This window comes from Psammomys obesus, unplaced genomic scaffold (genome assembly GCF_907164565.1).
Source record: "Psammomys obesus unplaced genomic scaffold, mPsaObe1.curated_primary_1811, whole genome shotgun sequence".
Taxonomy (NCBI): Eukaryota; Metazoa; Chordata; class Mammalia; order Rodentia; family Muridae; genus Psammomys; species Psammomys obesus.
Genome location: NW_026596287.1, coordinates 1,072,099 through 1,081,889, shown reverse-complemented (window position 1 = coordinate 1,081,889; position 9,791 = coordinate 1,072,099).

Here is a 9,791-nt window from a genome sequence, read left to right as displayed (position 1 = left end):
TAATATTTTGTTTAATGTCTATACTGTCTATGTTGATTTTAAAATATGTATATGTCTTTTCCAAGATAAATCAATGAGTGTAATTAAAGCAAACTGAGGTTTGTTTGCCCTTTGACACAGATGCTCTCCACAGAACCATCCATCTCTTTATCACCAAAGACCAGCAGAAGGATCTGCTTCAACATTCATTTAAACATAGGAATCGCTGTTTAATTTCATAAGGTGAATCCTTTCACCCAAATTATGCCCAAATTAAACCAAGGTTAATTTGTGTATACATCAGAGCAGAATTGGCAACTGTCTCAACCTAAGGTGGGATTCATTAGACCAGCTGTGAGCCAATTTTCCATACCTCCTTTATATATCAAACCCATAAGCTGGGAGATCTTCTTGGGCAAGTGTGGTTGCAGATGTGAAACCAAGCAATTAGAATTTTACAAAGCAGATTTTAGTAGGTTTATCCTATATTATATGTCTATATGAGTGAGCATATACCGTGTGCATCTTTCTGCTTCTGGAATAGCTCACTCAGGATGATCTTTTCCAGATCCCACCATTTACCTGAAAATTTCATGATTTCCTTATTTCATGATTTGTTATTGCTGAGTAATATTCCATTGTGTAGATATACCACAATTTGTGGATCCATTCCTCCACTGAGGGTCATCTGGGCTGTTTCCATCTTCTGGCTATTACAAATAAAGCTGCTACAAGCATGGTTGAGCAAATGTCCTTATTGTGTACTTGAGACTCTTTTGGGTATATGCCTAGGAGTGGTATAGCTAGATCATGAGGAAGCGCTACTCCTAGTTGTCTGAGAAAGCGCCAGATTGCTTTTGAGAGTGGTTGTACAAGTTTACATTATCACCAGCAGTAGAGGAGGCTTCCCCAGGACTCTTGCTAAAAAGCTCAATTCCTATCCAGAAAGGCAAAGAGGATGGACATTAGAAGAAGGAGAAAAGAGGGAACAAGTCAGGAGCCTGACACAGAGGGCCTCTGAAAGGCTCTGCCCTGCAGACTATCAATGCAGCTGCTGAGACTTATGGGCAACCTTTAGGCAGAGTGCAGGGAATCTTAGGAAAGAAATAGGAAACATTAAAATCTGGAGAGGACAGGAACTCCACAAGTAGAGTAACAGAACCAAAAATCTGAGCACAGGGGTCTTTCCTGGAACTGATACTCTAACCAAGGACTATGCATGGAGATAACCTAAGACCCCTGCACAGATGTAGCCCATGGCAGTTCAGTATCTAAGTGGGTTCCATTGTAATAGGAACAGGGACTGTCTCTGACATAAACTGATTGGCCTTCTCTTTAATTACCTCCCCCTGAGGGGGAAGCAGCATTACCAGGCCACAGAAGAAGACACTGCAGCCACTCCTGATGAGACCTAATTGACTAGGGTAAGAAGGAAGGAAAAGAAGACCTCCCCTATCAGTGGACTTGGGGAGGGGCATGCATGCAGAGGGTGGAAGAAGGGAGGGATTGGGATGGGAGGAGGGAGGGAACCACAGGGGGGATACAGAGTGAATAAAGTGTAATTAATAAAAAAATTTAAAAATGAATTTTACAAAGCAGTTAATGAAATCTTCCTGGAACTTTTGTTACAGAACATTTCATGGTTATGGGGTGAAGTCCAGTCCAGCTATGAGAAAAAGAAATTCACGTTCCACAGTCAACAGAGACTGAACTTAGCTACAGAGTTAAAATGATTCCCAGGAACAAAAAGGAGTTCCGCTGGTTTCCCACCTACCCACCCAACTTTAAGTTCTTCCTCCAAAAAAACAAAACAAAAACCCAGTATAACAACCAATCCCCCAAACCAAGAAACCAAAACACAACATCCCAATAAATAAAGAAACAAACTATACCTAAATAAAAGCACACACACATACAACTGTGGAGTCCACCACCCTTTGGTCAACCACTCTTGAACATGAGAGCTGTTTGGAATGGCTGACATACCGTGTGTCATCGAATTGAAGAAAATAAATCCTCCCTCTCTCAACAGGGAGAAATGCAGTTTGGCTGGCAACATTCACCCTTCTGACCAGAGCCTCATTCATTCATTCATTCATTCATTCATTCATTTTAAAATATAATAAGGTAAAATATAAGATAAATATCAAATCAAAAACCCTCACATCAAATTTGGAAAAGACAAATCAACAGAAAGAAAAGAGCCCAAGTGAAGGCACAAGAGTCAGAGACTCACTTGTTCACACTCAAGAATTTCATAAAAACTCTGAACTGGAAGCTATAATATAAAGGCAGAAGACCTGGTTCAGAACCATGCAGTCCCTGTGCTTCAGTCACTGTTAGTTCATGTGAGCCTTGGTCATGTAAATGTAGAAGTCTTTTATTCTTGTCCTCTGTTCCTCTGGGCTCTTACATTCTTTCTGCCTCCTATTCTTTGGTATTCCATGAGCTCTGAGGGCACAGATTTGATGGAGACATCCCATTTAGGGCTGACTACTCAGGGTCTATCATTCTGTGCATTATTTCTGGCTGTGGGTTTTAATTTATTCCCATCTGCTTTAACTTCCTCTATTTGTGAAGGTTGCCTGTGGCTGGTCTCTCCATATAATCATAAAAGGTAGCTGTCTCTACTCAGAGTTTACTAGCCTTCAACTTCAAAATTTCCCTGACTTTTCAGAGGAAGACATTAAAAATACCTGTTCACTCCAACTACGGTAAAACCCTCAGCCATGATTCTACCTCCTATGTACTCTCTAATGTACAACAATGGCAGGAAGAAGGAGAAGGAGACACTTGGAATCTCAGGTGAAGCTGTAAACACAAGTTTCTCCCCCCACCCCTGCCTTCCACCATGAGACTGTAACTGTCTCATCACCAGTACCATAGGGCAAGCTACCAATCTACTGATCCACTTACTTCACTGCTGTGACTGTAGCCAAAGGTATTCTATGGGACAGACAGTCACTGTATGTCATTGTATGACATGGTGACCAATGGCCACGTGCTGGCTAGTTTTTGTTTTTTGATACAAGCTAGAGTTATCTGAAAGAAAGAAACCTGACTTGACAAAGTGCTTTCATAAGATCTGGCCACAAGGAACTCTCTTAATTAGTGACTGAGAGAGGAAGATCCAGCCCACTGTGGCTGGCACCATCCTTGGGTAAATGGTCCTGGGTTCTATAAGAAAGCAGAGTGAGCAACTATGATGAGCAAGCCAAAAAGCAGAACCCGTCTGTGGCCTCTGCAGCTGCTGCCTCCAGGTTCCTGACTGCTTCAGTTACTGTCCTAATTTCCTTTCATGTGGAAGCATAAGCCAAATAAAACACTTTCCTCCAAAGATGCTTTGGTCATGTTGTTTCATTGCAGCAATAGAAACCCTAACCTACACAGACAATGTCATTCCTGAAGGAAATAGATCAATTACAAAACTACATTAGTCCTCTGGTTCATACATTCTCGTCACTCTTTTCAAAATGTTTTCTTAATATCTTTGGATGCTGAGTCCCAAGCCCAACTCACATTCACTTGTCACTTACATAACTGAAGATCATCAGAGTTCTTAATTCTTTTGTTTATAGCACAAGAGTGTTTGGCTCTCCTTCCTCAGTAATATGGTTGATTCTCATAGGAAACACAGGAGTAAACTGTGACAGTAAGCAGTATCCTAGCCAAGATAGGGACCAGGAGGCTCCACCCAGGACAGGACCAGTAACCAGCAGCCACTTCTCAAGCCAGCCCAACACTGCTCTCGCTTCTTGACTAGGGTGCTCCTTTCATCTCTACTCTTAGCTCTGTGCCCACAATTACTTACAGTCCTTTTCATCGGAAACAAAAAAGGTCTGCTAAGGTGGGAATATGGTAAATAGGACCATTGTAAAGAAATCTTAATTTGGACCATTGTTACTCTGCCAAGAGATCACATCCAAAAACATTCTAGGCATGGGTGATTAGGCCAGAATACAGACAGGCCTTTAATCCCAGGAGACAGAGGCAAGCAGATCTCTGAGTTCAAGGCTACCTGAAATAAAACAATTTTCAGGTAAAGAAAAGCTTATCTAGGCAGGGTAGTACAAACCTTTAATCACAGCACTAAAGAGACAGAGCCATACAAATCTTTGAGTTCTGGTCAGTTCTGTTCAGGCAGTTCCATCAAGTCACTGAGTTGGAGGCAATGCAAAGGAGATGAGTTTGTGGCAGTTCAGTTTGTGGAATTCAGAGACAGTTTTTACTGAGAAAGTCTTACAGAGACAGGTTGAAGAGAGAACTAGCTAGACATAGTGAAGACAGAACAAGCCAGAGAATGAGAAGGACTCAGAAGATTAGAACATTTTGCCAAAGTTAGGATAAGGCCAAGCAGAGCAATTCAGACAGAAGTGGGAGGAGCCAATTTGAATCAGTGATATTCAAGAGGAGTTTTGAACCACACAGCTGAGTTAAACCAGGCAGACAGAGTTCAGAAAGAACTAGAAAGGGTGAGTTTATCCAGCCATAAGTCTCAGAGGTTATAAACATTCTAGGCCTAGAGTAGATTATAGGGAGGCTAGAAGCCTCCAGGACTAGACCTAGGTTAGCAGACAGAAGCAGTAAGTCTCTGACAGGATAATTTCTTAGGTGAATAAAAGTTATTTATACAATCCTTTCTTAATTTTCTTCAGCCATTGGAGCTTCCAAGTCTCTAAGTATTTAATCCACAGAAGCCTAGCTAAAGGAAGTTAAGAATGCTTTGTAAATTTCATTATTTATTTTCTTATTTTTCATTGCTGAGTAATATTCCATTGTATAGATGTACCACAGTTTCTGCATCCATTCTTTAGTTGAGGGGCATCTGGGCTGTTTCCAGCTTCTGGCTATTACAAATAAAGCTGCTAAAAACATGGTTGAGCAAATGTCCTTGTTGTGTACTTGAGCAAATTTTGGGTATATACCTAGCAGTGGTATGGCTGGGTCTTGAGGAAGCAATATTCCTAATTGTCTGAGAAAGTGCCAGATAGACTTCCAAAGTGGTTGTACCAGTTTAAATTCCCACCAGCAGTGGAGAAGGGTTCCCCTTTCTCCACAACCTCTCCAGCATGTGTTGTCCCTTGAGTTTTTCATCTTGGCCATCTGATGGGTGTAAGGTGAAATCTCAGGGTCGTTTTGATTTGCATTTCCCTGATGGCTAATGAGGATGAGCATTTCTTTAAGTGTTTCTCTGCCATTCGATATTCCTCTATCGAGAATTCTCTGTTTAGCTCTGTTCCCCATTTTTTAATTGGATTACTTGGTTTGTTGCTTTTCAGCTTCTTTAGTTTTTTTATATATACTGGATATTAGCCCTCTGTCAGATAAAGCGTTGGTGAAGATTCTTTCCCAATCTGTAGGCAGTCGCTTTGTTTTGATGACAGTGTCCTTTTCTTTACAGAAGCTTTTCAGTTTCATGAGGTCCCATTTATTGATTGTTGCTCTTAGAGCCTGTGCTGTTGGTGTTCTGTTCAGGAAGTAGTCTCCTGTACCTATGAGTTCTAGGGTTTCCCCCACTTTTTCTTCTAACAGATTTAGAATATCTGATTTTATGTTGAGGTCTTTGATCCACTTGAACTTTAGTTTTATGCAGGGTGATAAGTATGGATCTATTTGCATTTTTCTACATGTAGCTATCCAGTTAGACCAGCACCATTTGTTGAAGATGTATGGTTTCCATTGTATGGTTTTGGCATCTTTGTCAAAAATCAGGTGTCCATAAGTGTGTGGGTTTATTTCTGGGTCTTCTGTTCCATTGATCCACAATTCTGTTTCTATGCCAGTACCATGCAGTTTTTATTACTGTTTCTCTATAGTACAGCTTAAGATCAAGGGTGGAGATACCTTCAGAAGATCTTTTATTGTAGAGGATTGTTTTAGCAATTCTGGGTTTCTTGTTATTCCATATGAAGTTGAGAATTTTTCTTTCAAGGTCTGTAAAGAATTGTGTTGGTAATTTGATGGGAATTTCATTGAATCTGTAGATTGCTTTTGGTAAGATGGCCATGTTTACTATGTTAATCCTGCCAAGCCATGAGCACGGGAGATCTTTCCATCTTCTCATATCTTCTGTAACTCTGGATTTGTGTGTAAGATTGTGTGTAAGTTAATAACCATGTCTGATAACTCACAACCTCCTGTAACTCAAGCTCTAAGGACTCCAATGGCCTACTTCTGGCATCAATGAGCACCCACTCCCCAAACCCCTGTCCACACAAACACACACATAGACACAGAGGACAGAAAGTCACACAAATCAGATACGCATGCACATGTATACACATTTTCAAATACAATTACGCTAATTGGGGTAATAATGAACCCACATAAACCATGGACTGTCTAACAAGTCCTCAGTATTGGGGACTGTAGAGATGGTTAATGTGTTAAGAGCACTTGCTGCTCTTGCAGAGAGGACCAAGTTTCGTTAGTCAGTACCCACATAGGTGCTGACTGCCATCCGTTATTGCACTTACATGAGACCCAGTGCCCTCTTCTGGCCTCCATGGGCAATGTACACACAGTACACTTTACACACATGCAGGAAAAACATCAAACCCATAAAGCTGAATTAAAAAATGGATTTTTCTCATTCTTATGGCTCTGAAAGATCACTTATTTCAGAGAATTGTGGTTGTGCCATGGTCTAAATGGTGTTTCTGCTCCATGAATGACACAGACTTGTCCTCTGCCTGCTGATGGACAATTTTCTCTGCAGAACTCCTGAACGGAAGCTGCAAGAAGGACTTTCTTTTTGATATTTTCTTCTCTTTTTTGAATAAACTAGTCATAGCACTACAAGCTTTAAACTGTTTTGGTTTTGTTTATATTTCAAAGGTAACAAAGAAATTTAGTAGTTTTTTTTAAAACAAAACAATAAAAACAGCAGAATAAATTGATTTTCGATCAAAGATAATTATTCTATTTTTCAATTTATATCTACCCCGACATATGTCATGTATAATTAAGTTTCTATGCACCTAGATTTTCCAATCAATGGAGGATTCAGAAATCCTGGTTTCCTCAAGAGTTGTCATTTCTAATACAAGTGAAGCAGTTTTAGCTTCTATTTCTACGTGTGTGGTGACGCCATCACACAGGGCACAGAGGAAGCCAAGTGACCGCGAAGTCATCTCCCAAAGCAACCCAGTGGTGCTTTCTTGTTAAGGTCGAAGTGATGATGCCATCATTTCTACCCTTAGCCCTGCACCCACATTTGTTTACATTCGTTTGCATCCAGAATAGGAAGGCCTTCCAACTCATTAGAATGAAAAGCATATGGAAGGAAACATAAGTTTTAGAAGTGTCCTTGACATTTTATAATAAGTGAGAATTGTTTTTAGAATAAGGACAAAGCTGGGAAGGCACTGATATTTAAAGTAGCATAGGACATTTAATGAATTTAATGTTCAGGAATAAACGATTGGTTATGCAGAGGACATAACCACTGATGGGCACAGGTAAACAAGAAGTCCTAAACTTGTCCTTTTCCATGTCTGAGACTTGCTCAGGAAGCAGAATCCCCAGTGTTGAGCATTGTTTACTCCTGTCTGTTGAGGGATTAGAAAAAGAAAAGGAAGGTCTGTGTATCAGAAGCTGGTCCCCAGTCAACTCACAACTTGGCAGTTTGGGAAGGTGAAAACCACTCTCCCAATGCGGCAAGTTCAGTACACAGAAACTTGGTTAGTTGTTAATTTTCTCAACTCACATCCTTTCTATTACAATAATTAAACCCTAATTAAGCTTGAAATAACTTCTGAGCAAAACAGATGTAGTAACTGTGGGAAAAGAAGGAAGCTTTCTTCAGGGACTGAGGCCCAGCAGAGGCCTTCCTTCTCCCTGACACTGTGACAACATGAAACTTGAAGTCTACAGTACCTGATGGCAGCCAAGAACCCCACAAATCCAGAGAGTATAAATATGACCTGGTAAGCGTCACCTTCCCAGAGATGCCCTAGAGCCTGTCTGCAACACAGAGGTCCAGATGAGTCCATGGAGGTAAGATAGCCTCAGCTGTGCCATGGAGAGTTTCATTACATCTGGAGTCTCTGACTAAGCCTGGGAGTAGTTGAGAGACTCTGTGAGCCTTGGGTCCTCCACTTTTGCTCTGTCCCTGACAAGGCTCTCACCTGTCTCCAGAGAGATCAATTGAAATGAGTTCCTAGCGATGGAGAAAAGAAAGAGAAATGCTGAGGCATCGCTATCCATCCTCAGTGGATACAATGACAGAGCTCTGACTGTGTCTTTGCCTAAGATTACCTCCTTGCTTTTTTAAAGGAATAAGTAAGATATAGAGATTTTCAGGTGTCTAGCAAACACTGGAGCCAACCACCATACACACCTGTAACATCAGCAATAGAGAAACTGAGGCAACATAATTGTTCAAAGCTACCCTGGTTTTCACAGGGAAATTCTTTCTCAAAAATAACCAGACATAAGAAAACAAAAGCTCTTGTTTTAGACTCCATGGCTACCAGCATTGTGACTTCAACAGAGTCACTGGTGTTCTTAAAGTTTGTAATTTTCACTTCAAATATTTGCACATTTTTTACAATTATATTATACAATCACATTATAACTCCTAATTTGAATGTTTTTCTTAATATCCATCTTTAAAGTCTCTCAATTATATCACACACTTTATACGTATTTAACTCATATTTCATCATTGTATTCCTGGTGGATGTGGAAAAGTGTAAACCACTAGAGTAACAGTTACCATTGCCATCTTGAGAATTCCTGCTACAAAGGACCTGGAAACAGCTTATCTTAACTTTATCTCAGCACTAAGCCACAAATTATCTCTTTTTGGTTCTGTTTGATTCTTTACTTGCTTATTTTTAGAAAACCAAGATGAACGTATATAGCCTGCCTAAGGATCTTGGGGGTTAGATCCATCATGATATCATCTATCCATCTAAACACAAGTCCATTCAGTCTTTTAAATTAATTTCCTATAGCATTTTCCAAGACAGTGTGGTAGGTGAATCACCGTTCCTTCCTCTGACAGACCACTTCTGTAGAGGGGAATCAAATATTAGCCAGAATCTGCTCTCAAATATTATTAGAAGTTTAGAAATGGAAAGAGGGATCTAGAATCCCCAGGAAAGCAAACATTAAAGCAGCAAAAAAAAAAAAAAATGTTAATATTTTTCATCAGGAGTTGGGGTGAATTATTATAGTAATTTTGACAGATGGTAATCTCTAACTAAACACTTAATATTCATACTAATATGAGCTTTCTATTAATGTCTAAAGCATATTTCATCATATGAAGATATTTAGGATGATATTGTGCTTTCTAGGATGCACTGATACAGGTGATAATTGTTTCTCTGTCAGAGTAGCAATTGAAAGGAAGTATGATATTTCTAAATTCATAAGGAATGTGGACACAAACACGGCACCACCCTGGGTTCATGAGAGTCATGCATTAGATCATCAGGACACAGAGATTAAAAGCAACCCCGTGAGTTTAACAGGAGGGATCAAAGGGAGCAGCAACATTCCAAGTACTCAGAATACACACAAACCCATAAAGCCACTGAAATACACAGATTTCTCTCATTCTAGAAAAGCTGTCTAAAGTTTACCATTAAACCCTGAGAAATGAGAATGAAGCTCTCAAACATGAGTTACGCCTTCCCTGGTTTACGTTCTAAAATCAGCTCAGAGTGATGTAGAACAAAGCAGCCTGCCTGGTAAACAGGTAAGAGGAGGAGAGACAGCCTGATAAGCAAAGTGACTCAATTGCACTCACAAGGCCCCACAAAAACAAATGCCCCCATAGCCTCTTAGATGGGGGGAATTCC